Genomic DNA, 27682 nt, shown 5'->3' on the forward strand with positions numbered 1-27682 from the left:
GCAGTACCTGTGCCCCAGCCTAGCAAGCCCAATCTTACCTAACAAATCCAGGTTCTGCGTACATCTTTCCAAAGCCCCCTGACTTCTACTTTTGCTGTTTCAGGGTCCCTGTAAGGGGCACAGGGCGGTAGTTGGTGGTGAGGTGCTTCTTTTCTCCCACGCACTGACCCCCTGCTGAGAAATAATGTCCTGTCTGTCGTATGGTTTGGGTGAAATGTATAACACTCACTTTTGCTTTGGATGTCTCCGCTGGTTCCACAATCCCGGATCCAGATGCCACCACACACTGAACGACAGACTCTGTGTCCTTTTTTAACATATTTCCTTTACTCAAGTTCAGAGTTTCCATGGCAGTTATAGTATAGAATGTGTCCACTTTGTCAGTTTTTCCAGCCTGAGCTCTCCCTTCTTTTCCTAGCTCTTCTGGCCCCTGAGACACTCTTTCTGGCTCTGTAGCTCCCATGCTTCCTGGCCCACTTTCTGTTCTGGTTTCCCATCGGGATCCCCTTTCTGGGAGAGGAAAAAGGCACTCGCTTCCGTATCTACTTGGGGCCATTGGCCCTGGATATCCAGGGATGAACCTCTGTAAGTAGTGGCAGCCATCCTCATGCTGCTCCCCAAAGTCCTGTATTTTTCCGTACTTCCTTTGGGAGTGCATTATTCTGTATGAAGGCATATGGGAAGTGCATTATACTATATGGAGGCCTATGGGGTCTGCATTATACTATATATAGACATGGGGAGTGGTTTATACTATATGAAGACCTATGGGAAGTGCATTATACTTTATAGAGGCTTATTGCGAGTACATTATACTAAATAGAGGCCTATCGGGAGCACATTATACTATATGGAGGCCTATGGGGAATGCATTATACCATATCCGATTTTTTACACACCCATAGACTTGTATAGGAGAGTCACATCCGAGATATGGCTGAAAATAGTGCATTCTGCAATTTTTTTTTTCCTTTTTCACAAGGACACCTGCTGAAAAAAATTGTCATCTGAACAGCGGTATTGAATTACATTGTTCAGTGTGCTGTACGATTTTTATTTGGACAGCACGCATCTATATTATATGCATGTCTGAATGAGCCCAAGTGTATAAAAAATCATCCAATTTTTATATAGAAATATATGTATGTCCACTTTTTACATCTGTATTGCATCTGATTTTAACCACTTCACATCATGTCCATTTTCCATTTTTTTTTTCAATTTTCTTTTTGTCCTCCCTTTCTACCCAGAGCCATAATTTTTTAATTTTTCCATCAACTTAGCCTTGTTAGGGCCTATTTTTTTGTGGGACGAATTGTACTTTTGAATGGTACATTGAGTTTACCATATAGTGTACTGGAAAACAGGAAAAAAATTCCAAGTGCGGTGGAATTGCTAAGAAAGTGTAATTCCACAATAATTTTTGGGGGGTTTTATTTACCATGTTGACTACATAGTAAAACTGACCTGGAAAAATTATTCCCTAAGTCAGTATGAATATGCAGATACCAAACATAGGTTTTTTTTATGTAAGTGGTGAAAAATAATTCTGAAATTTGAATGAAAAAAGTTTTGCTTTTGTTGCCATTTTCCGAGAACCATAGGATATCCATTTTTTAGGATCTGGGGTTGGGTAAGAACTTATTTTTTGTGTCCTAAGATGGCATTTTTATTAACTAATTTTGAGGTAGGTACGATGTTATGAAGTTTGTTTGTTTTTCTCTTGTTACACTGTTTACCGATCTGAATAATTTATTTTTTATTTTAAATTGGACATTTCTGAACACAGCGATACCAAATTTATGTATTTTTCCATTCTTTTATTTTCAATGGAGCAAAAGGAGGTTGATTTGTACTTTTGTGTTTTTTTGTCATTTTTAAAAACTTATTTTTTCACTTTTTACTTTATTTAATATTTACCTTAGGAGACTTTTAAATTGCTATCATCTTATCGCTTTTGCTATCCATAGCAGAGCTTCAGTACTACTATGTATAGCACAATCACAATCTCCTATGAATGCCAGCTACAGGTCAGCATTCACAGGAGTATCGTAATGACAGGCACAAGGGTCTTCTGCAGACCCCGGGCTATCATGATAACCCACCAGCACCCCACAATCACTTGACAGGGGTGCGATGTATGACTGGCATGACGTCATATGTTGTAAAGGTGTAAGGGAGGGACAGGACTGTAGTCGTGACCTGAATAACCACAATATCTAGGTCCAGTCCTCCTCCTACTGAAAATTGTATTCTTCTTTTCGGCATACCTGCATCTCCAGATTCAGCTTCCTCTGGGCACTTCCCAGGCAACAAGGGTCCCTCTTTCAGGTGAGCCCCAGCAATGGCGACACAGTCCAAGTTAACTTTAACACTTTCTTTACTGAGTACTTCACACGTTACATCCACAGCTGGTACATTGTGACAGTTACTTGTTTCCTCATCTTTCCCTTTCTGGCTGTCGCTTCTGTGCAGTACACGCCCGGACCGTCCTAGACTGCCCTCCTGTTCCTTCCTGGCCTGACCTCGCCATGATGACAATTCCTTTGGCCTGATTCGCCCCAGACTTGAAATCATCAGTCACCATGTTTGGTTGCCTCTGGTAAAGCATCCAACCCATCTGTACCGAACTTGTCGAAGCTGCAACTTCTCTCATCTCAGCTGTCCAACCAACTCCTGCCCTAAAAGCATCTGCCCAAGCAATAAGTTGCCACATCTTTTCGTTTCTGCACTGGTCCACTGCTATGACACACAGTGGCCAAGGGTAACGTGAGCTATAGCATTTAAACGTTGCGTGGCTGCCAAGCTGTCCGGGCCTATAGCCCATGTGGATACTAGGGCACCTTGGTCCCGTCTGACCTAACTTTCTACGAGGTCCCCTCTTACTACCCAGCAGCCCCTCCTACAATTAACCCTCTATGAACATCCTATCCGCTATACCTATAAGGCCCACTAGTATGCCCCCTATCTAGTGGCCCGCAACAGAACCACACTTACCCATAACTATTTAAACTATATACTAAAATTCCCTCTTCTAATGTCTCCCCAAAAGGATGCACTGACTTACCCTAACTGTACATTTACATTAATCACACATTATACCAAAAGGAACATAAGACAATATAAAACAGTCCTGTACAGAATGATAACACAAATACACTTGTGGCAATACCATAAACCATGACATAATACCATAATACATATTTCTATGTAGCAGTACCGCAGGCATTTGTCATAAACATTATCAATTAGCAATATATACATAATAACATACAAAGGGGCAATCCGAGGAAGGGAAGCAAGAAAGACATCATATCTTATGCATTACATATGATCTTTATGGGATCTGATTTGTTTTATTTACCCATAGTCTTGGAATAAGCCAATCTCCCATGACGCCCAGCCTGTGTCTGGTCTTCATAGCAGTTTGTCAATTTTGCTATGTACTTCAATACTGAAATCAGATGATTGCAGGTTCAAGTCAGGGGGACTATCAAATAAAGTAAAAATAAACAAATACCAAACATTAGAAAAAATATAAAATTTTCAATTACCTCCCTTTTTCTCAGCTGATGTTTTTTTTAAATAAGAAAATGAGTAGAAGCCAGGATATAGATATCGTGTTTTGGACTCTGCAAAGGCATTTGACTGTCCCATATACACACACATAATGGGTGATCAAAGGTCCAGAGGTTTGAAAAATCTGGGTTTATAAATGGATGAAAAACCAGCACTCAGAGCGATGTGGTGAATAACTGGCACTCTGAATGGTCTTGGTCTTGGGTTATAAGTTCAGTGCTGGGTCCGTTATTATTCAACTTACTTATTAATGATATAAAAGAAGGAATTAATACTGCTTTTTGTGTTTTTGAAGATAACACCTGTCTATGTAGTATACTGCAGTCTTTGGAAAATGTTCATAAGTCAGAAGTTATTTTGGATAAATTGAACGTTTTGTCATCCACGGGGCAGATGAGGTTGAATGTGGACTACTGTAAAGCTATGTATCTGGGTACACATGGGCATCATATGTTCTATGAGCAGAATAAAACTAGGAGAGTCACATGTACAGATGGATCTGAGAAGTCTGGCATAGGTCTAGAATAAAACACCAACTTGTCACTTTGGCATCACCGTTTACACCCTTTCTGTTTACTGCCAATGTACTTGATAGTCTGACAATGAAAATGTCTTGACCTTTGTTTAGTTCAGACCACTTTTTGTTGGGGGACCTTACAGACCCTTGGTATGTAATTAGCTCTGGGTTGAGAGATACGTGCATGGCTCCATTCTATATAACCCCAGCAGACAATCTTTAGTTTCCAGTTATTTAGTTAGCTTAGGTAGACCCGGCCACTTTGATCCTTTGACCCAGTGTGTATATCTGGTGGTCTGACCTCAGTTTGCATTTTGAGTACTTGCTTGCCTTCTGATTTATTCTCTGACTCGCTTTCTTAATTTTGGCTCTGCATGATGACCACCCTTACCTCTGGTTCCCTCCTTCGGATGGCAACTCTTCTGTGGAAGTAATCCAGTAAACACCATTGTAAGATGAGATCCCTGTACAGCGGTTAAAGGTTGGTGGGACCAGAGGGAGTGGCTTTTGCCAAGATAGCCTATTTGAGTTAGGAGCCTCTGAAAAATGTAATATTTGCTTTCTAAGGCCGGGGTCAGACTTGCGAGAAATTTGTACGAGTCTCGCACTTCAATAGCCGGCAATGCCGCCGTCACTCGGGACCAGAGCATTCAGGTGCGTGTATTTCTATGGACCTTTTTTTCTAAATCTTTATTTAAAAAAAAAAAGATCTGGGTAAACTTGTAGATCACAGACTAAATAACAGAAGCCTTGAATGCCAGCAGAATCAACAGCATCGAAGGCCAGTTGAATATAGTCATGGACTTGCAAGACAGGGATGCAACACTAGCACTTTAGAAAGTGTTAGGATACCGTTACACCTAGCGATGCACCAGCGATCCCGACTAGCGATATGACGCGGTCAGGATCGCTAGGTGGTCGCTAGTGAGCTGCCACACAGGCAGATCTCACCAGCGACATCGCTGGGGCCGGGGGTCGCTACTTACCTGTCAGACGCGGAGATCCTGCGTCCTCCCTCCCGGCTCCACAGCAAGCGCCGCAGGAAGTGGCCAATGAGGAATGGTCCAGGAGCTTCTCGCGTGACCAGCGATAATCAGCGGGGGAGCCGGTCGGAGGTAAGTATCACATGCAGCGATATCAATAGCAATATCGCTGCAACGTCACAAAATCGGTGACTTTACAGCGATATTGCTAGCGATATCGCAGTGTGTAACGGGGGCTTTACTCGGCATGGAGCATCTAGGTTATAAGTAAAGATTAAAATAAGTAAGCCTATTTAGATTTGAGAAGAGATGTCTAAGTTGGGCATGATTAACTTCAATTGCCCATGCAAAAAATATGGTCAAAGGCTGTTTCATGTATACCCCCCTCAAAACACGTGGGGAACTTCCTTCGTCATGTTGCTCATGTTACTTTGTGGCTTAGTGTGGTGCTATGGCCTGCAGCATCTATGATCTTGTCTCCCATTGAGCACATCGCTTAAAAAAATCTAATTTGCAACTGTAGCAATAAAACACAGCTAACAACACCCGCAGATCTTCAATCTGGATGGAGAATCCACCCTGTGGGAACCATAGTTGCCAAAGATACAAATTTAGCCAGAACAATCCAATAAATCGGACCAGAAATTGGACAGGGCAAGGAAACCAAAACCATGTGCCATAATGTGATAACAATTTTTTTTTAACACGTACAAGAACTTAACATTTTATAATTTCATAATTCTATAATTTTTCCCCAATAAATTATTTCTTAAAGAGGTTGTCAGAGTCCAAACTTAATTCACCTCTGTTCATCCATTTTACCGGTCTGGCTCGTCTTGTACCCTTGCCCTGCCAGCTGAGCTTTATTCCTATATCTGCGGGCCAGTGCAGATGGTGCATTCCCAGAACTGATTAAATGGAACAGCAGGTTTGTATTCTCCATCACATTCAATAGAAAACATTGTACCTTCTCATCAGAGAGCGGCTTCCACGTACAGTGATTCGATGCAAACACAGATGAGATGTGACAGCCACATCTGTGTGTGTGCACTGCACCACTACATCACGGGGAGTGGGAAATAAAATAAGAAAATTGTGTTTACAAGCTACAGTTCCACACAACCCATCTCTAAATCAATCACAGCAGCTAATACCAGGGTTCTCGGATAGTTAACTGGGTTAACCTGAGCTCTCAGGGAACTGTGAATATTGGTTTGATAATTGTGATCCCAACGAGAAATGGCATATGAGTCTATTTAAGGAAAATGCCATCTTTGCTATGATTCGCTGAGCACACCAAATGTTTTCTACGCAGTAAAGCCCTTGGGAATATTTTGAGCATAGCTGTGACTTGCTACATATCCAACGTTGATTAACATTTCAGCCACTGAAATTTTACTGTATTTTAATGTACTGTTTATATTTTTAGCGCTGCTTCTTTTTAATGTAAAAATTATATTTATTTTTGAAGGAAAACTAGAAGAAAAATAAGTTTGAGACATCTTTACAACTGTCTATTGTCAATGAGAAAAGTGACTGGATGCCATACACCTATCATTAAATGGGTTGTCTGGGTCGTTCATTGATGAAATATCCCTAGGACATCAAAGTCTGATCAGTGGGGGTACGACACCTGGCACCCCCGCCTATCAACTGTTCCCGGTGTCGGCCAGAACTGCTTAGTTATAGAGCTGCACATCACAGCTCCGTCAACTGTATAGTGACAGTGGTCGAGTACTGCACAAACGCCCCCTATTCAAATCAATAGGAGGCTACTAAGAGGGCCATCAAAGTGTGGGGGCTACTAAGGGGGCCATTATACAGAGTGAGGGCTACAGAGGGGGTCACCATACAGTGTGTGGGCTACTGAATGGTCCATGATACAGTGTCGGCTACTAAAGGGGCCATGACACAGAGTGGGGGCTACAGAGAGGGTCATACAGTGTGGGGGCTATCATACTGTGTGAGGTCTACTGAAGGAATCATACAGTGTGGGGGCTACTGAGGGGTCCATGATGCAGTGTGGAGGCTACTAAGGGAATCATGATACAGTGTCGGGGCTACTAGGCTACTCGAGACGATAATACAGAGTGTGGGCTACAAAGGGGTCCATGATACAGAGTAGGTATTATTGTGATGGCCATCATAAAGTGTAGGGGCCATCACATAGTGTTGTTTCCATGAAACAGTTTGGGTGCTACTAAGGGGCCAGTATATTCTGTGGAGGCTACTAATGGGCTATTATACATTGTGGGTGCATCATACAGTTTGGGGGCACTATACTGTTGTAAGAGGAGGGCAGGACGGTAGTTGTAGCCGAGGACACCGGGGCTCTGGTGTCCTGACCTCCTCCCACAGGAAAATCTTCAACATCTACCAGCGTACCTGTTCTGGTTGCTGGTCCACGGTCAGGGATTCCACTGCGGTGTGACCCAGCTCCTGCACACTTGGTTCCAGTGCATAAGGATGGAATAACAGACACAGATACCGGTTCTGATGCAAAATCAACACTTTTATTTTCTTCTTTAAAGGTCTCGGACACATCAGTTACATTACAGTCCACACAACATTCCTCCTTCTCTTTTCCTTGCTTACTTTCTGTATCCTCACGTACATTCCGGGGTAGTAGCGCCCTTGGCGGTACCGCAGCTTCACTACTGTAGGACCTCAGTACATAGGGGATCCCGCTCATCCGTTTCGCCCCGGACTTGCCAGCTTCAGTCCTATTGAGAATCTACCACATAGTGAACTTTCTGCGCCCTGCACGGCTTTTGGATCACATTTCCTTCTCTGTTCCTGCTGCTGACGTATGCTGCAATTCCCCGGTGCTCCGGTCTTATCCAGCACCCATCTGACTGTGGCCATGCTTCTTCACTTAAATAACGTTACGTAGCTGCTATGGCGTCCTGGGCTTAGAGCCCTTGTAGACTTTACAGGCGTGCTCTCCCTTCTGACTAATTTCTACATCCTACACTAGCTCAACCCATAGCAGCTCCTCCTATAGTTAACTATTTGTGTGCTCTTACTAAACCATCTACAAACTTCCTACAGCTATACCTATTAAGGACCCACTAGTATGACCCATCTAGTTGTCCATTCCAATATTACACTTACCCATCTCTATGAACTCTATACTATAAGTGCCCTCCACTATTGAACCCGAAGGATGCACTGACTAACCCTAATCTTATACACTAATATACGGCATACAATACAATAGGCATAATAAAGCATAATATCTTACAGTATGTACAGTATGGTAACACATAGTGTGGCAATACCAAAAAGACAGTCGGTAATACACAGCCGTGTAGCAGTACCGTGGCATAATCATATTTACACAACATTTACAATATATTAATATTAGAACACCTTAAAGGGGGTGACATTAAAGGGACATTCTACTCAATCCCCTACACTGTGTATAGGGGAACAACACACTGTGTAGCCAGGACCTGTGGGGACATGATATTGTGTATAAGGTAGGTGTACAGGGGGAGAGTTGGGATATTATTAAATGTTAAGTGGGCATTTATTGTTATAACGGCAACCACTCAGGGTATTGTGACTGTCAAAGGGCCACACAGGGCATTATTACTTTCTAGTGGACAAAATGTGGGCACTCTATTCTGGGGCGCTTCACAGGGCATTAATATATTCTAGAGGTTTAGTTTACCATCTAGGGGGCACAAAGGAGTCATTACTAATATATAACGGGTACAGTGATGGGCATTACTGTGAAGGGCACTAAGAGGAGCACTTCCTTTGTGCCACACAGCAGGTGCCGTTAAAGGGAATTATACGGCAGCAGCGGCTCACCCTCATGGTGACAGTAGAAGGAGGAGGTTGGAAATGTGAGAAGTCAAATGTGTCCTTTTTGTAATCACTGCAGACGAGTCATGACTCGAGAAGTTGTCATGTCGGTCTGGGCCAAATGGAATAGATGGTGAAAGATCTACTCCCATCAAAAAGAACTTCAGCTGTAAATCAAAATTTTTATCTGTCCTGTAATCTCTTGTATGTTCTGCAGGACTGGTATGTACCACTATATGGTCACCATACAGCCATAATATCAGTATTGGTCTTTTTGAGGAGATTTATTTCCAGCAACACCATCGTCATCTGCTAAAGCCCCTATACCCGCTATGATCAGGGTGCACCACTGCAATTGTAATCAGGGTTTACTGGTTTTGATGTTTAAATAAACCGTATGGACAGTTTTGTGTGAAAAATCGTGCCTGACTACGTGAATGCGCTGCCAAGCGATTGTTCCCCAACATACAGTACATAGTAGGCACTAAGCCACACAATATACAGTAATATGAAGTAATGGGGCATACTTAAAGGGGCGTGTTCCAGACTTTGTAACCTCTTACATGTCATAGGAGAGAATGCCTAGCCACAAGACCCTGAGCTTGTAACGCAGAAGGTAACAGACCTTAGCATGACTGAGAAACTGGGACTAATGAAGGATCCCGAGTGGGAGTTCCAGGATGCCGGTAGTTCAAGAAAGAGAATGTGGAATCGCTGAACAAGTAGAGGACGCTTGTTGATTAGGACTGTAGCATTAAATCTGGATTGTGGCAAAGTAGGGAGAAACAGTTAATATAGAAAGCCCTGGAGCATACTACAGAAGGATACTGTGTGAAAAATGCTTCATACTGTACAGGAAATGTTCACATGACTTTGCACCTGCTATCCCTTGAATACAACCTCTACCAAGTTATAGTTCAGTAAAAAATGTATTTTTGAATGGTGTTCTTCATCATTGAACTGTGAAATATCTGGTCCTGGCAAACCCACAACAGTTACATGAGGCCTGCACAGGTGTAATACCCTCACAGCACAAGTCCACACACCCAGCCAGGACCCCCCCTTTCATTACCGCGCCAGAGTGCTGAAGATGAGTGCCTCGCCCACTGCTGCCCCCCTCTGAACATGGAAGAACACTGTAAAAGCAAGTTGTTCACCTTATTCTGCTGAATGCTATCTTCCTGCAATAGTAATTATTAGGGGTAAGGTTTCTCCTTGTAGAGAGTGTCATACCAGCTCTGGCTTGTCAAGGTAAGGAGGCTTATTCGCCATGCAATGCTCCTCTGGGAAATTTTATATGCAAACTGCCTCTTCAGAGAGAGAAAGAGGACTTGAACTCTATAGCGCCACCTGTTGGTAGTAGCGATCCTACAAGTCATATTGCAAGACTTGTTAAATGGTCGATTGTGAGCCTGACATCATTTACTGGGCTGCTTAGGGAAGTTTTCATAGAATCCCTGTTTTCTCGGCTGTAGATGTGGTCAGAATGCTGAACTGTGTATAACCCCGCCGACATCCGATTGGTAGGTTCCTGTGTACGCTATGCATTGTCAGCAAGCAGCCAATCAGTGGTGGGGGTGGAGTTACGCAAATTATCTGGACTGCCTGGCACAGGACACCTAGTCCTGCAGGAATCATCTCCTGATAAAACACTGGTTGTATTGAAACTACAACAAGCTGCTGAGTAAATGACACATTCCTGTAATCCGGCTCTCTGCTCCTCTATTATGCTACTCTCAAATTAAATAGCAAATCCCTGCTGATATATTCCCTTCAATCCAGGGTGCATGCCCAGTATCTAAACACCTGGTGATGCCCCTCACAGGTACAATAATGGCAGTTTTCGATGGTGCGAATTCTTGGCAGTTTAGTAATAGGTAGAAGCAATGATATTACTGTTGCCAAATGACATAGACCTTCCCACTTTAACTTATGAATATTTAATGCTAGTGAAATTTCTGTATGTGGCCGGATATTTATATGATACTGGGCTGTGAATTACTTTATTTTATCTGATCTAGTACATCAAACATACATGTGCAACAGAAATACGAATGCACATACATGTAGTATTCCACGAGCCACATGTGAATGCTCATCAGTCACTAGATCTGGCCAGCTTTGTTACAAAGACAAGGCAGAAGCAGGCATTGTGATTTATGGGATTACGTGTTCCGATGTCAAGACATTCCAAAACACAAAGTATAATCTGATTTGGTTTTCTTTGGACCTGAAGATGTTTAGTCCGGGTGATGATGATCATGAGTCATGTTGCAGATGTCCACTGTGGTTAGTTTGTTGAAAAATAGTCCTTCCAAACATGTTGATTGATTGGCAATCTCTTCTATCAAAACAGCCAAACTTTATTTACTTTGATTATCAAATTAGGTCTCCATTATGTAAAACAAGAGCCATAGATGATACGTTTCTCCTTGGGGTTTGATTAGTGATAGTAAACAGCCCTACGGTTGGCAATTCATGTCCAAACAGAAGATGATCTGCATGGCTATCTTGTTTCCAGGAAGTCATGTTCATAATAACCATGTCATGGGTTCATTTACAGATCATTCTACAATCACATGAAGCATGATCTCATTATTTTCAGATGAGGAATCCCTTATCTCTATTTATCTTGTTTTAATAATATTGTCATCTATCCAAAATCATATCAAGGGCAGATTGTTGTAAGAGCTTAAACAATGTGCAGACTAACATGTACGAAGACATTAATGACGATATTATATACTTACAACACCTGAGGTTTCTACAAGCCCTTTGAAACAAGTGATAAAATTTTAAAACCGAATACTCCTTGAAAAAGTGACAGCAAAACATGTGTTGGAGATTAGTAGTGAATCCATTATCGGTCAGTATATTCCCTAGATGCTCTGCATATTATGATGGTGTGTGCTAATACATGTATTGCATTGTGAAGAATATTTGCAAGGACTGTGAATTATTTTGAACATGGTATTTGTGGGAAAAATACATTACACCAGGCACTTTACTGTTACAGCTGACTTGATCATGAGCGTTTATTAATGGTAGTAGGGACTTCTGTACAGAGGAGATGCACAGGGTAGGACCACAGGGTGGTTGCTCAAGGTGTCAAAATTTAGCTTCTTGCCCCCCACTTTCACAGCTCTCAGAGATGGTTAAACCTCTCAACTACCAGAACAGCATGTCCATCTTGAACTGTCCTCCACCTCTCCTTCTGCTCCCTCTTTGAGCAGTTATAATCTGGCTTCCTACCGCATCACTTGACTGATCCCGCCCTAACTAAAGTCACCATTGACCTACTAACTGCCAAGAACAAACAACACTACTCTGTCCTCCTTCTCCTGGACCTGTCTTCTGCCATTGACACTGTGGACCATTCCCTCTTGTTACAGATTCTCTCATCCTTTGGCATCACAGATTTCACCTTGTCCTGGATCTCATCATATCTAACATACCCGACATTCAGTGTCTCCCTCTCACATACCATCTCCGCACCTTGCCCCCTGTCTGTCGGTGTTCCCCAAGGCTGAGTTCTAGGACCCTTACACTTCTCCATCTACACCTTCGGCCTGGCACAGCTCATAGAATCACACGGTTTGCAGTATCATCTCTACGCCGATGACACGCAGATCTACGTATCTGGACCCGACATCACCTCCTCACTGACCAGAATCTCACAATGTCTGTCCGCTACTTCATCTTTCTTTTCTGCTCGCTTTCTAAAACTGAACATGGAAAAAACAGAATTCATCATCTTTCCCCATCTCACTCTACCCCTCCACCAGACCTATCCATCAACGTCAGTGGTTGCTCACTTTTCACAGTCCCGCATGCACGGTGGCTCGGGGTGATCCTCTTCTATACCCTCTCTTTTAAGCCACATATCCAAGCCCTTGCCTCCTCCTGCCAACTCCAACTCAAAAACATTTCCCGGATCCATACATTCCTTGACTAAGAAACTACGAAAACGCTTGTGCACGCCCTCTTCATTCTCCCGCCTTGCCTATTGCAACCTCCTACTCTCTGACCTCCCCTCTAGCACTCTTGCACCACTCCTATCCTAAACTGCTGCCGGACTAATCCACCTGTCTCCCAGTTATTCCTCAGCCTCTCCTCTCTGCCAAGCCCTTCACTGGTTTCCTATTGTCCAGAGGCTCCAGCTCGAAACCCTATGACATACAAAGCCATCCACAACCTGTCTTCTCCATACATCTGTGACATGGTCTCCCAGTATTTACCTACAAGCAGCCTTCGATCCTCTCAAGATCTACTTCTCTACTTCCCTCTTATCTCTTCTTCCCACAACCGCATACAAGACTTCTCCCATGATTCCCCATATTCTGGAACTCTCTACCACAACACATCAGACTTTCCCCTATCACAGAAACCTTCAAAAGGAACATGAAGACCCACCTCTCCCGGAAAGCCTACAACCTGCATTGATCCTTAGTCTACTGAACCGCCACACGACCAGCTCTACCCTCTCCTAGTGTATCCTCAGATGTAGACTGTGAGCCCTCGCGGGCAGGGTCCTCTCTCCTTTTGTACTTGTGTGTGCCTTGTATTGCTCATGTTTATTGTGCTTGTTTTAGTATGCCCCTTTTCACATGTAAAGCGCCATGGCATAAATGGCGCTATAAAAATGAATAACAAAAAAATATTTCTAGATAAGCTTTGTCATCTGGGTTTCCTGAAACTCAGTTTGACTTCTGCAATCTGCTTAGGCAACAGCTGAGTTGACTAAACCTGAGTAGTTCATGAATAAAGACAGCATTGAATAATGTTCACCCTCTGCTCCTTAAGTTATTAGGAGGATATTAATCACTAAGTTTGTCAATTGTTTCTTATGACCATAAGCATGTGCTGTATTTATAAGGCTCTGTTCACAACTGTGTTGGAAACTCAGATAAAGCTTTCACCCCAAAATACAGTAACACGACGGGCACTATGCCACAAACCTGACAGATTCCATTACAGTCAATAGGATGTGTAAGGTACCAATGGTGTGAATTCCCACACTGTTATTTTCATTTTTCTTTTTCTATAGAAAAAAAAAGCGGAGATAATAATGCAAATATGATTGAGGCATAATACAAGAGGTAATTAAGTACTATTAACTGTCTTTATTGTATCTACATTAAGTTGGAACTTACCATCACAAGTTACTGACCTCTAATGTGTTGATACACATGGGTCCCTGTACATACCTAGCCGGACTGTTTGCTCCAGGGGGATGACTACTATGCTGTGTTAGGGTTAAGTGTTTGGCTTAACACTATCTTTGCCTCCCTGGGTTATATATTTCATTGTCTCCCTTATATTTGGTATTTTCTTGTCTTGCTAATACATTTTTGCTGGAATTTTCTGTTTGGTACCATTATGATAACTGCATGCATACATCAAACAAGTTGTATTAAGCTTGATATTCATCAGCTTATTCTATACATTTGAAGGGATTATACAAGACAGTGGATTTTTCTTATGCATGTAACATTACGGCTTGTAGGTCCTTGAGTATTGTACTCTTTATTGTAAGACCCTTTCCTTTTTTGCTATTGTCCTCAATGGGACTTTTAAGTGTTTTTAATCCTTTGTGTGTGGTTTTTCAATTAAATTTTGCATATTTTACTTGCTTATCCCTTTTTGGTGCATATGCTTTTTCTCTTACCTTTTTGGTCCATTTAGTTATGATATGCATTGGGTGATCCCAGTGTATTAGTGGATGGTGCCCGTCTATATATTAGATGATAATACAAGAGGTAATTATTAATAATTCTGGAAATTAACTGTCAACTGTATTTCAAACCAACCCAATAATAAAAAATATTATTTCTACAAGTATAACCATAAGCACACATGCATTCCAAGCTGGCCTTGTATGGTGAGCACCTACACAGAGTTAGGACTTATGCAGATGTCCGTGCAAATCGGTCGGAGCATAGAGTGCTAATGGATGGACTGGCCCGAGCATCACAACCTTATGGAAATACATGAAGCTGTCACACTCGGGTCGGGAGAACCATGACCAGTCCATACATTGCGGTCCATGATCGGACTGATTTGCACTAACGTCTGCATGAGTCATTATGGATTCAACACACAACAATGTAATTAGAAAAAAGCAATATACTCAATATGTGATAGGTGAATCCTGTCCTAAATTTAACCCACTCTCTTCTTAGTCTGTCATAAAAGAAGCTTATGTTACCTGTAAAATTTGCCCCTACTAATGTCATCAACAATAAATATAAAAAAACCCAAGTAGAATTTAGCAATTTAAATTAAATTTAGTCTATATATAAAGTCATTATTTACCAGTAGATTGTATTAGTTGATTTTTCTGGATAATTCCCAAATTTATGAGGTCATTCTAGATTTGAGAGACAGCAGGTTTAGTGGAGTTGTAGTAACACAACTCTCGACTCTTTCCATTTCGCTCTAAGCTTCCCAGTTCTCGCAGAATTCTAAACATTTTCACCAGTGTGTTCCTTTGTGTGTCTTGAAGATAAACACTTTGTACTGCTTGCAGCTACAATGTCTCACAGCAAGCTCCTGCGTTTCAAGAGCCAAGAAGTTGAAATAAACAATTATAATCTTCCTGTAATGAATTACTTAACATTATCTGGCAAATCCCGCAGCAATTCATCATATAAAGGCCATAGAAGAAATGCTCAGTGAATGTGACGATACATCAAACTACCGAATCTGCAGTTCAGCTAATAAGAAGAATATTGTTACAACAGCCTATATAACTTGATGGATGACATTTGTTTAGTGTAATTTCTGCCATTTCTGCATAGCGTACATCTGTATATACATTTACTGTATGCAGAACTGTGGACTTGCAGTCCCTGGGGTAAGGGTAAATCTGCATGGTGTTGTGAACACATTGATGTATTTTTCTTCTAACCTATCATTTAAATCAGGTTTTTATGTTAAAAATATATTTTTTTTACTTTTTGAAATGAGGTCCCCACTGCTGACACAGAGACATAAAAAAGCTAGACTGCAGTTTGCCAAAATGTACTTGAGTAAGCCAAAATCCTTCTGGGAAAGTGTCTTGTGTACAGATGAGACCAGGATCAAGCTTTTTGCTAAAGCACATCATTCTACTGTACTGTTTACCAAAGATGAAATGCATCCTACATTGAGCTCTTCTACTATGTAGTTTTTAGGCGTCAGTGGCAGTCTCAGGACCAGAACAAATTTATAGGGCTGTAAGGAGGTGGTGGGGATCCTCACATGCCTTCTCTCTCTTGGACACTGTTTGCACAATCACATGCGGCACTTCATTGCTTATTAATGTTCATATACTGTGATGTCATGTATTGTAATGTGAATGTTCTGTTTATAGGAATAGGGCTAGAATAGGACATAGGGTAGTATAGAACTGTTGTGGGGCTAGAATAGAGGAGGGCACATTAGCGATAGACAACAGTATAGAATAGAGTAGGAGACAGGCAGCACAGGGGTTAAGTAAATGGGAGGGACAGCACAGAGCAGGGAAGTATAGGACGGGTACTTCCTGATCAGAGCAGAAGCCAGGCAGCCTTGCCCAGGGCAGGGTGCATGCAGTGTATGAGACAGTTACAGACCGTAGGGATAAAGCTGCTATGGTAGAAAGGGGCCCCAGGTTGGAGAGTAGTGCAGGCAGGCACCAGCTCAGCAGGACCATCCCCAGTAAGGGTCCGGGGTCTACGACCAGGGTGGGAGTCGTTAAGATGGCACTTCTGGTACCTTTCCCAATTGGAACCGGACGAGGGATCTAGCGACGCAAGAAGTACGGATGGGACACTGATTGTCCATGGAGACAGCGGGAGAGGATACAGAAGTACTGAAGTCTGCCCAGGAGGCAGGGAAAGTGCAGGATAAGAGTTTCTGGGTGAATTGTGCTGCCAAAGTGATGAGAGCCCGTGTTATCAATAAAGTTGAATTGTTTGAAAAGGACTGTGACTCTGCAGTGTTTTGTGGAACCTGGAAATATGAAGCCAGAGCGACAGTAACCGTGAGTGTTATGCTGCATGTGCAGCTGAAGGAACTTTGCATTTCATCTGTGGGGCGCCAGGGTGTTGGAACAGATCAGCCCGTTGCCACGACTACCACCCTGGCCGCCTTACAGGGCTACAAAAGATAATAACATTTATCAAAAGTTCAGTTAAACTTTAAGACTTCTGAAATGAAATGAATGAGATATTCCCTTTAATTGCAGATTGACAATGACATAGCAAGTTATTTTGCATCAATTTATGTAAGATGGTAGAAAATTTATTTTTACCCTCAGAAAATTCTTCGACTCACAAATTAAAAAGCAATTGAAATCTGACACGGAGAATAGGCTCAGTTCAGCACTTGATCTAAGTAGTAATCAAAAATGTAATGCTTCAACCGTGTGTCAGAGAGACGAGTCCTGGCTGGAAGAAATGATGGCGGTCTGCGCTGCATGAAAAGAAAAGCAAAGATGAAGGACTTCAGGTAGAGATGTCACTGGTGAGTCAGTGTGTTACCTTTAAACACTCTACACATTATTACATGTTCACTATGTACACTATATACACTGTACACTATACACTGTACACTATATACAGAGCTCATGTATATAATGTCACTGGTGCTCACTGTATTACCTATACACTGACACTATATACAGAGATCCTGTGTATAATGTCACTGGTGATCACTATTACCTGTACACTGACACTATATACAGAGCTCCTGTGTATAATGTCACTGGTGATCACTATATTACCTGTACACTGACATTATATATAGAGCGCCTGTGTATAATGGCATTAGTGTTGTGTTTTTTTTATTAATGATCAGTATTGTAGTATTCGGTTACTATTTGGTGGTAGTGTGTGATTTGGTTATGGTGTGGGGGTATTTCTCCCTGTATGTGGTATTATTTTGACACTACGTGGTAGTAGTATGTGATCTGGTTATGGTATGGAGGTTTTTGTTCCTTGTATGTGGTATTATTCGGTCACTATGTGGTGGAAATATATGGTCTGGTCATGGTGTGACAGTTTTTGTCCCTTGTATGTGGTATTAATGGTCACTCTAAAAAATATATGTGACTCATTCCCTTAAAGAAAAATAAATACAAATAGACCTAAAAAGAGTATTGGATATTTTAAGAAATGTTTAATATGTTAGAGAAGAGTAGGGTCCGGCCAGAAGAGTCTACCTTGTCGAGGTGGTGGCTTAAAATTTCTTTTGGCCAAAACAAAAGTTGCTGGCTATGTATGTGATCTGGTGTCTGCTGGGAACTGTTAATATCAGATTGGTGAGAACGTGATGCAGAAGTAGAGTTTTTCCAAGAGCGAGTGGTGGGACTGTGGAAGGTTCGAGGTGTGAAGGCAGAGCTGGGGTGGAACCTGGGTGGAATCTCAAGGGGACCTGAAAATTTTGCCAGTATGGGGTCTCGAAATTCCTAGTGGCAGCCCTGCACAGGCAATTGCAAGCTGTTAAGAAACTGCAGTAAAGCGAAGGACATCAGGAAAACGCAGGCAAGGAGGTGGAGTGCAGGAAATTGCAGGCAGGCAAAGGACTTCAAGAAACCACAGACAAGCAAGTGGAGTGCAGTAAACTGCAGGCAGACAAAGGACCTCAGGAAAACGCAAGGAGGAAGAACAATGTTGAAACCCGCAAGCAGGTTAGCAAATAACAATCCAGGGTAACGTTAAAGACAGCATCCAAGGAAGCTGCAAACAGCAAGGATGAGGTCCAGAAAACCACAGGCAGACAAAGGAAAATTCAAGGAGACCTGGCAACATGTAGCGGACAGATCTCCGGAGTTAATAGAAGTCACATACAAGTAGGAAGATGCAGTAAAAGCTGCTGGTCTACAGGAAACATCCTGCAGCTTTCTGTAAGGATATGGACATGCTGCCCACATTTCCCCTTGAAGAAACAAGTTTCAGTGTTGTGAAATGTAATAGGTAATGTTAACCGTGTTGTGTAATCTGAATAGTGTTGTACGTTAGATATGTGTAGTTTGACCATGGAGATAGTTAGAGTTAGCGTCTGGTACTAACCCAGAGTGGTAGTGATTGAGTCATAGGGACTGTGATGATTTCCTGTCAGAAAAGTAGATAAGGCCTGGTGTGAATAGTAGGTGGATCAAAAGAACAGAAATTATTTTGTGGGATGAGTAGAGTTCACCGGGTAGGAGTTCCAGAGCATAAGCATTACTGGCCACATAGGCATCTTCAAAGAGGAAAGAGAACGTCAAACCGCAGAGCAAGTAAAGGACATTTGATGATTAGGACTGTATTTTTTAAAGCTGGGTTGTGGTGAAGTAGAGAGAAATAGTGGACATGAACAGTCCAGCAGTAAACAACTGAGGAAGGAAACTATGTGCAAAAAGCTTTATTCTCTGAAGGAAACGTTCATAAGACTTTGTATCCGATATCCAATACAAAATTCCCATTTAGTAAAGAGTTTAATTTTGGATGGTGGTCTCCCTTATTGAAATGTGAAACATCATGTCCTGTCAAACCAGCAAAATTGGTTATATGCGGCCTGCCAGGACCCCCATTTTCACGTAAGATGCTGGGGCATGACAGATTAGTGGCTCTCTCATGGCTACCTCCTCCAACCAATTTGCACTGCATGTGGAGACAAGTGGGGTCAGCAGGTGCTCTAGCACACTAGCCTAAACCGCATAGACCAAGGATAATCCCACCGAACGCCTTCTCTTTTTACCGTTGGCATAATGCTACACAGGGTAAAACAGTGTGGTAATACTTTATTGAACACAAATAACACTCCCAGTAAAATACCCAGGATGGTGCAAAATTACAGAGTCTCACCCTTCCTCTGACTTGCCTGGATAAGAACAGCTGTGACTTCAGATCTTCAAAGGCCGACTATCCACACCTGTATCACACACAGAGAGGAGGTAATGACGAGCTTAGGAAGCTGACAGTCCATTGAGGTACAAGGCCAGGTGACTGGAGGGTCACAACCTGGCTTCTCCGAGCATCTCCATGGAGCCAGGTGACCGATGGGTACTAATTCTGGGTGGCATTCTCAAACATATCCATGGAGCTCAGGCAGAGGCGTATCTAGGCTTTCTGGCACCCGGGGAAAGAATTCGGTTCAGCGCCCCCCTCCCCCCCATGTACATATGCGACTTGCACACTTAGCCATGTACCCACGAGCTGCTCTCCCTAATGCTCTCAATGTTCAGTAAAAAACTGAGAGAAGCAGGAAGAGAAGCTCGTTGTCACAGGACCATAACTATGAAAATCGCATATGAGTGAAGTGCCCATGTGATGAGTACTGGAACCTGCAGAGCTGAGTCCTGACATTGCAGCTTCTGAATTCTCACAATGAATGCACTGCACACTTTTAGGATTCTCCCTTGCCGATGTACAGTCATGTCAGCACAAGTATGTGATTTGTATACTTCTGGCCACATTCAAACTAGACGTGCCCGGCCTCGCTCTGTTCATTTTCATTGAGTGAGGCCACACATGTCTAGTCAGCATGTGACCGCATGTATGTAAATTACCGGCACGAGAGAATCCTAACAGCGTTCAGTGAGCACTGTGAGAATTCAGAAGTCTGCAGTCACAAGGAATGACTGCAGACTCATCACAAACCTGGACAACCCCTTTAATGCTCCTAACATAAGTAAAAACTTGAGAATTAGTCAGTGTCACAAATAACATTTACATCCAGGTACCTTATAGATGACGTAATCTCTGGAGTCGTTCTCCTTCTTTTCTTCTTCTTGTCCAGACCCCATGATGAGTTTTCTCATCACCAGCAGTCTCTGCAGACTTCCATCTTCTCCGGTCTTCTGCAGCAAATCTCCACACGATCCCCATAAAGACAGAAGTGTCATTATAATGCCCCTAAATACAAATATCTGCAATATACTGTCGCCTCACACTATTCCCCTCCCTCCTCATACTGTCTCCTCTAACATCCCTCCTGTTCACCATACTGTCTCCTCATATATTTACCCCCTCACTCTCTATACTGTCTGCTCACACATACCCCCGGCTCCCCATACTGTGTCTGCACACATCCCATCACCCTCACTCCCCATACTGTGTCCACTTACAGTAACCTGTTCGCTCCCCATACTGTCTGCACCCATCATACTGTGTCTGCACCAATCCCCCATACTGTTTCCTCATACATACTCTTCATTTTGTGCCCTCAAATCTCCCCACACATTAAATCTCCCCATCCCCAATCCCCCACACACATTAAGTACCCCCCATCCCCACTCCAAATCCCCCCACACACATTAAATCCCCCATCTCCACTCCAAATCCCCCCACACACATTAAATCCCCATCCCCACTCCAAATCCCCACACACACATTAAATCCCCCGTCCACACTCCAAATCCCCCCACACATTAAATAACCCCCCATCCACACTCCAAATCCCTCACACACACACATTAAATAACCCCCCTTCCCCACTCCAAATCCCCACACACACACATTAAATAACCCCCCATCCCCTCTCCAAATCCCCCCACACACATTAAATCCCCCATCCCCACTCCAAATCCCCCCACACATTAACCCAATCCCCACTCATTAACCCCCATCACCACTCATTAACCCCATCACCACACATTAACCCCCACACACATTAACCCCATCCCCATTCATTAACCCCCCACATTAACGCCTCCACACATTAACCCCCATCCCAATTCATTAACCCCCCACACATTAACCCTTATCCCCACTCATTAACCCCCGTCCCCACTCATTAACGCCCCCACACATTAACCCCCATCCCCATTCATTAACCCCCCACACATTAACCCTTATCCCCACCCATTAACCCCCATCCCCACTCATTAACGCCCCCCACACATTAACCCCCATCCCCACTCATTAACCCCCATCCCCACTCATTAATGCCCCCACACATTAACCCCCATCCCCACTCATTAATGCCCCCACATTAACCCCCATCCCCATTCATTAACCCCCCACACATTAACCCTTATCCCCACTCATTAACCCCTATCCCCACTCATTAATGCCCCCCACACATTAACCCCCATCCCCATTCATTAACCCCATCCCCACTCATTAATGCCTCCACACATTAACCCCCATCCCCACACATTAACCCCCATCCCCACTCATTAACGCCCCCACACTTTAATCCCCATCCCCACACAATAACCCCCATGCCCTCTACAAATCCCCCCACACATTAACCCCCATCCCCTCTACAAATCCCCCCATCTCCCATCTTCGGTGGTTCTCAGCTCCACAGTGGAGCATACTTACCAGCAGGGATCTCTGGGCGCCCGGGAGTGAAGTCAGCAGCGTGATCACATGACCTGATCACGCTGCTAACATCTCTCTGACCCGGCGGTCAGAGCTGCAATTTCTCTGCCGTCTGTATAGACGCCAATACAATTGCTCCCTGGGAGCCGGCACTCGCTCCTTCTCTGCGCCGGCTGTCAGCTTGACAGCTGACACAGAGAACCGCCGACTCACAGGCTGAGGGGCGGCAGAACACAGTTGCTAGGGAGGACACTGCGGACCGCTGCATTAGGCGGCCCGACTGCGCCCCCCTGCTGGCTGTGCCTGGGGCAAATGCCCCGGCTGCCCCCCTAGATACGCCACTGAGCTCAGGTGACCAGTGGGTCCACATCCTGACCTCCCCAAACGTATCCATGAGTTCAGTGATGGGCAGTAGAGCAGATCTGTATGCTTTCAGCTGGTGCCGTGGTCCCCTAAGCTATCATCCTGTAGAATGTCAAGTCTGTATCCCTTGTGATGGAGCCATGTTCTGGCAGCTATCCTATAGAGTATCAGAAACCTACAGCACCGATTATGAGAGTTGACATTACTACCTGGCATCTGTGAATATCAGGCACTTAATGGCTGTTTAAATCCCCAAGGGTGCTTGGTTTTTAAAAAAAAAAGTACATTTTTCATTGCTGAAAGTCTGCCTTCTGCCCACAAACTCCTTCCTCCGATTGCAGGCATTCAGTATACTGACGGCCGGGCCACAAATCTCGGCTTTGCAGGGAACCTGCCTCATGCGAATACTCTCTCTATCTAGAGCATTTTAATGCTGTCATATTTCATATTTACATGCTTTAGCACTACAGTGTGCAACTGTATTTCTTTACTATATATGGAGATGGCTGCTCTTAGTTCGCACCTGTACACACCAGTTTTCTGAATTCTAAGTGCATGTCAGTCTTTTGTTATTTGTATATTGCCTCTCTGACCAAGCAGTCCGCCTTCCAGCCCGTGGCAGTTTTAATTGCAGCAGGATGCTACATACCCATAAATTCAGGTTTTAACCTGATAGAGGTGTTCACTTTAGGCAGGTTCCCAGCAAATCAGAGATCACCTTGTCGTTGGCTTCTAGGCATTCATGAATTGGCCAAATTATGTGCTAAGTACCGTATATACTTGAGTATAAGCCGAGATTTTCAGCCCATTTTTTGGGGCTGAAAGTTCCCCCTCTTGGCGTATACTCGAGTCATATATGGGGTTTGGCGGGGTAGGGGGAGCGGAGGTGTCAGAGATCATACTCACCCCCTCCTGGCACGGTCTCTGCAGCCCCCCTGCTTGTTCCATGGTCTCGGCGACCCTGCTCTTCCTGCATTCAGCAGTCACGTGGTACCGCTCATTAAAGTCATGAATATGCGTATATTCATAAGTCTAATGAGCATTACCACGTGACCGCTAGAACCTGGAAGAGCTGCAGTGCCAACACCATGGAACAAGCAGGGGCTGCAGAGACCGTGTGCCAGGAGGGGATGAGTATGACGGGGGAGGACAGGGAGCAGTGCAATATTCACCTGTCCCTGTTCCACCGCCGTTCTGTCCTCCACGTCCTCTGACTGTGACGTTCTGGTCAGAGGGCGCAATGATGTAGTCTGTGCGCGCCCTCTGCTGAATGTCATTGCAGAGACCGAGGAGACAGAGCGGCGTACGGCGATGGAACGGGGACCAGTAAATATCGCCAGCCCCAGGGGCAAATATCCTGGAATAAAAAAGTAAAAAAATATATTGCAAAAATTGCATGAAGGTAGTAATAATAGTAATAATAAGGGTATTTAGTTAACATAATTTTGATCAAAATAATGTAGAAGCCATCCCGCCACGTCACGGCAACCCTTGTGGGACAGTCCTAACTCTTGTATTTAAAACCTTTCCACTTGTCAAGTGACGTAAATGTTCCAGGATATTTGTTTTGTGTTTTGCTTTTGGTTTTCTCTGTGTAAAGGTCATGTGTTCATATGCAATTACATTTTGCATGCACATTAATTTACTTTTTCTGCTCAGACCCAGTTTCTTATTTGTTTCAATGTGCATTCTGTGCATATAAGGGTGTGACCGCCCTGTTTCTGAGTTGGAAAATCCATCCTGTCTGGCCTATACTATTACTGGTGGTTCAGTCCCTCTGTCCTTGTTCACATTTACGTCACTTGACAAGTGGAAAGGTTTTAAATACAAGAGTTAGGACTGTCCCAATTGCACAAGGAAAGACTAGAAGCAATGGGATGAAACTGAATGGGAGGAGACACAGATTAGATATTAGAAAAAACTTTTTGACAGTTCAGGTGATTAATGAGTGGAACAGGCTGCCACGAGAGGTGGTGAGTTCTCCTTCAATAGAAGTCTTCAAACAGGGGCTGGACAGACAATCTTTCTATGATGATTTAGTGAATCCTGCAGGTTGTTGGACCAGATGACCAAGGAGGTCCCATCCAACTCTACCATTCTATGATTAACTCTTACATTCGCTTACATCTAAAATATTAATAATCATTTATCCTCAAAGTTGACTCACTAAAATAATATTTCACAATGTTTAAAAATTGGATTATTTTCCTAAATGAAAGAAGTAAAGTATGTTCACCTGTTGGGTCTCCTATACTTCCATGGATACATCTGCCCTTCCTTCATGCAGAAGTCATGATGTGTCTTGCATTGATGAAACTGCCATCATATACGCCATATAAGAAAGCTATTGTCGTTATGTTACTACTGTTCCTCCCATACTATTGATCTCATTATCTATCTTAATGCCATCATTTTGGTTAACTTTTCCATTTGCTTTTCAGTGAATGCTCTGCTTCCATTCTTCAGCAACAAACAAATATGTTTTGTCTAATCAAGACTGTGTACTCAGCACTGTGTAAGCAAATCACTGGCCAGCAATAATAACTCTAAACAGCCTCCAACCACTGATGTTCATGAGGGTTAGTGTTCTGTCCTGCATAAATTCACGTCTAGGACACAGAGACATTCACTTTGTTCACAGAACAATTTTATCATACATTTTTACAAATCTCTACATTGATACAATAAGAACAAGGCTGTATTATGTGAACAGTATAATAAACATAGTAGACGCGGGCAGCACGGTGGCTCAGTGGTTAGCACTGTTACTTTGCAGCACTGGGTTGCTGGGTTCAAATCCCACCAAGGAAAACATCCGGAGTTTGTGTGGGTTTCCGCCTACATTGCAAAGACACACTGATAGGGAATATAGATTGGGAGCCCCAATGGGGACAGTGATGATAATGTGTATAAAGTGCTGTGGAATTAATGGCGCTATATAAGTGAATAAAATAAATAAATACTTCAGTTAATCTTATTAATTTTTTTTTTTCATTGCACATATATATCATACCAGATTATTAAAGGTATTGCCCCCTTTCAGAAAACTTTGTGATATAATCTGCACTATTTAAAAAAAAGGGTATTACTTCCCTGGTTCCAGCACCAGCTCTCTGTCGCTGCATGAGCCACTGAGCACATTGATTGGCTGCACTGTCAACGTGACGTCAGCACTGCAGACAAACAGCAAATAGAACCTATGATGGAAACAAAATTAGCAAATAGGTCCCTATATGAAAAAGAAATACCAAATATTAGCAAATACCCTGCAGTATGTAAATAAAAAAAATAGTATTAGTAGATATAAATAACATTTATATATTTATATCTACTAATATTATTTTTTTTAGTTACATACTGCAGGGTATTTTTCCTACAATATGTAAATAAACATTTTCCCACGCTGCCGAGTTCACCGTGGGTTAGGCGGGAGTCTGCGCAGCCTCAGTGACGTCGGCGATAATTATTTCATTAAAAGACTTTATTGTTAATGTCTGGTTTTTTTAACCCTTTCATACTATTAGATTAATAATGGATAGGTGTCTTATTGACACCTCTCCTTTATTAATCGGGCTTAGTATCACCTTACAATACCTTACCTTACCCCATATGCCACCCGCTACAGGGCAATGGGAAGAGAGAGGCTAAGTGCCAGAATTGGCGCATCTGTAAGATGCACCTTTTCTGGGGTGGCTGAGGGAAGAAGTTTTTAGCCAGGGGGCCAAAACAATGGTCCCTTTCTAGGATATTAATATCTGCCCTCAGTCACTGGTTTTCCCTCTCTGGCTGAGAAAATTGCGCGGGAGCCCAGGCAATTTTTTTCGGTGAATTAATTCTTTAATTTAACACCTACAGCTCCAAAATTTTACACACACACTAATAACATTATTAGTGAGGGACATATATAAATCTAACTGATATGCAATGGTTTACTGTATGTAAACCATGTCTCCTATTACGTCAGCTTCTGCAATGATTTTACAAAAGCCGACAAATGAATTTTCACCTATTCTACTATGTATCTCTCTATGAAATATAAAGATATATATATATATATGTGTCACTGATATATATATATATATATATATATATATATATACACACACACACACACTTACTCTATGTATAGATGTTTTCTATCTTTTGTATTATAACATGTCAGTGTGATTTTACTGTATAGCCACATATGAATTGCTGGCTTTTCAAAGGACACAGTGCGTAAGAATCGTTTGGTGCGACTGCTGTCCAATTTTTTTCTCGCACCCATTGACTTGCATTGGCGAGTCTCATCCGAGAATCGCAGCAATACGCAGTATGCTGCGATTTTTTTTCCTAGTCCAATTTTGGCTGAGAAAAAACTCGCAAAAGAGATGTCACCTATTGAATTTTTATCTGGTTGCACTCGTCCGTATTACTCGAAAATGAGTATGGGCCCATAGCAGCAGAGTTGTACGTAGCTGATCATATAGCAGAAAGGATGATAGTATTCAAGTTATTAGAGAAGGGGAGTTCACACAGGCTGTAGATGGGGCAGAAAGCATATGATCCTTCATTAACTGTTAGGGCTCATACTCACTTGCGAGAGACTCACATGATTCTAGTGCGTGTCTCTCGCATGAAAACCTGGCACTGCCGCCAGCACTCGGACCGGAGCATGCGGCTGCATAGAAATACATGTAGCAGCACGCTCTGGTTCCAGTGCCGGCAGCAGTGCCAGGTTTTCAAGCGAGAGACACGCACAAGAATCATGCAAGTCTCTCGCAAGTGAGTATGAGCCCTTAAAAGGGAAATCATTCGAGGAATAAAGCTGGGCTGACACATGAGAGCTTGTGTAACGCTGGTGTGTTTGTACCTTGTTTCGCCGACGTTATTCTGCATGTCTCTGCTTTAACCCTTTGCTCCTTTCCCCCTAATGAGCTGGAATGCTGTTTGTCAGTTATCTGTGTGGATGCTGCTCAGTTCCTCGCTCCGCTGTGTAGCCGTACATGCATGTGTGGTTCCGCTGCGCTGCATGACCACCTGCTTGTGCGGTCGCTGGCTGCCACTGTGGAAAGCTATCGGTGGGTTGCAAGGTCCTCTGCACTGTGCATGACTTACCATTTGTGTTCAGGCTTGCAGCTCCTGCCAAGTGTCCTTTGCAATGCTGATTTGTG

The 27682-nt window shown here is 43.1% G+C and overlaps 1 long non-coding RNA gene across 1 annotated transcript; it reads right to left on the reverse strand.

The window, feature by feature from the left end:
• Positions 1-3364: 3364 nt before the first annotated feature.
• On the reverse strand, positions 3365-27682 carry LOC141053059 (uncharacterized). The gene is made up of 3 exons (XR_012220951.1): positions 27627-27682; positions 13851-13933; positions 3365-3490 (listed from the first exon to the last, which is right to left on the reverse strand). It is a non-coding gene; the product is annotated as an uncharacterized lncRNA (long non-coding RNA).

Source organism: Dendrobates tinctorius, unplaced genomic scaffold, assembly GCF_039654945.1.
Source record: "Dendrobates tinctorius isolate UK_male_01 unplaced genomic scaffold, ASM3965494v1 ptg000165l, whole genome shotgun sequence".
Classification (NCBI taxonomy): Eukaryota; Metazoa; Chordata; class Amphibia; order Anura; family Dendrobatidae; genus Dendrobates; species Dendrobates tinctorius.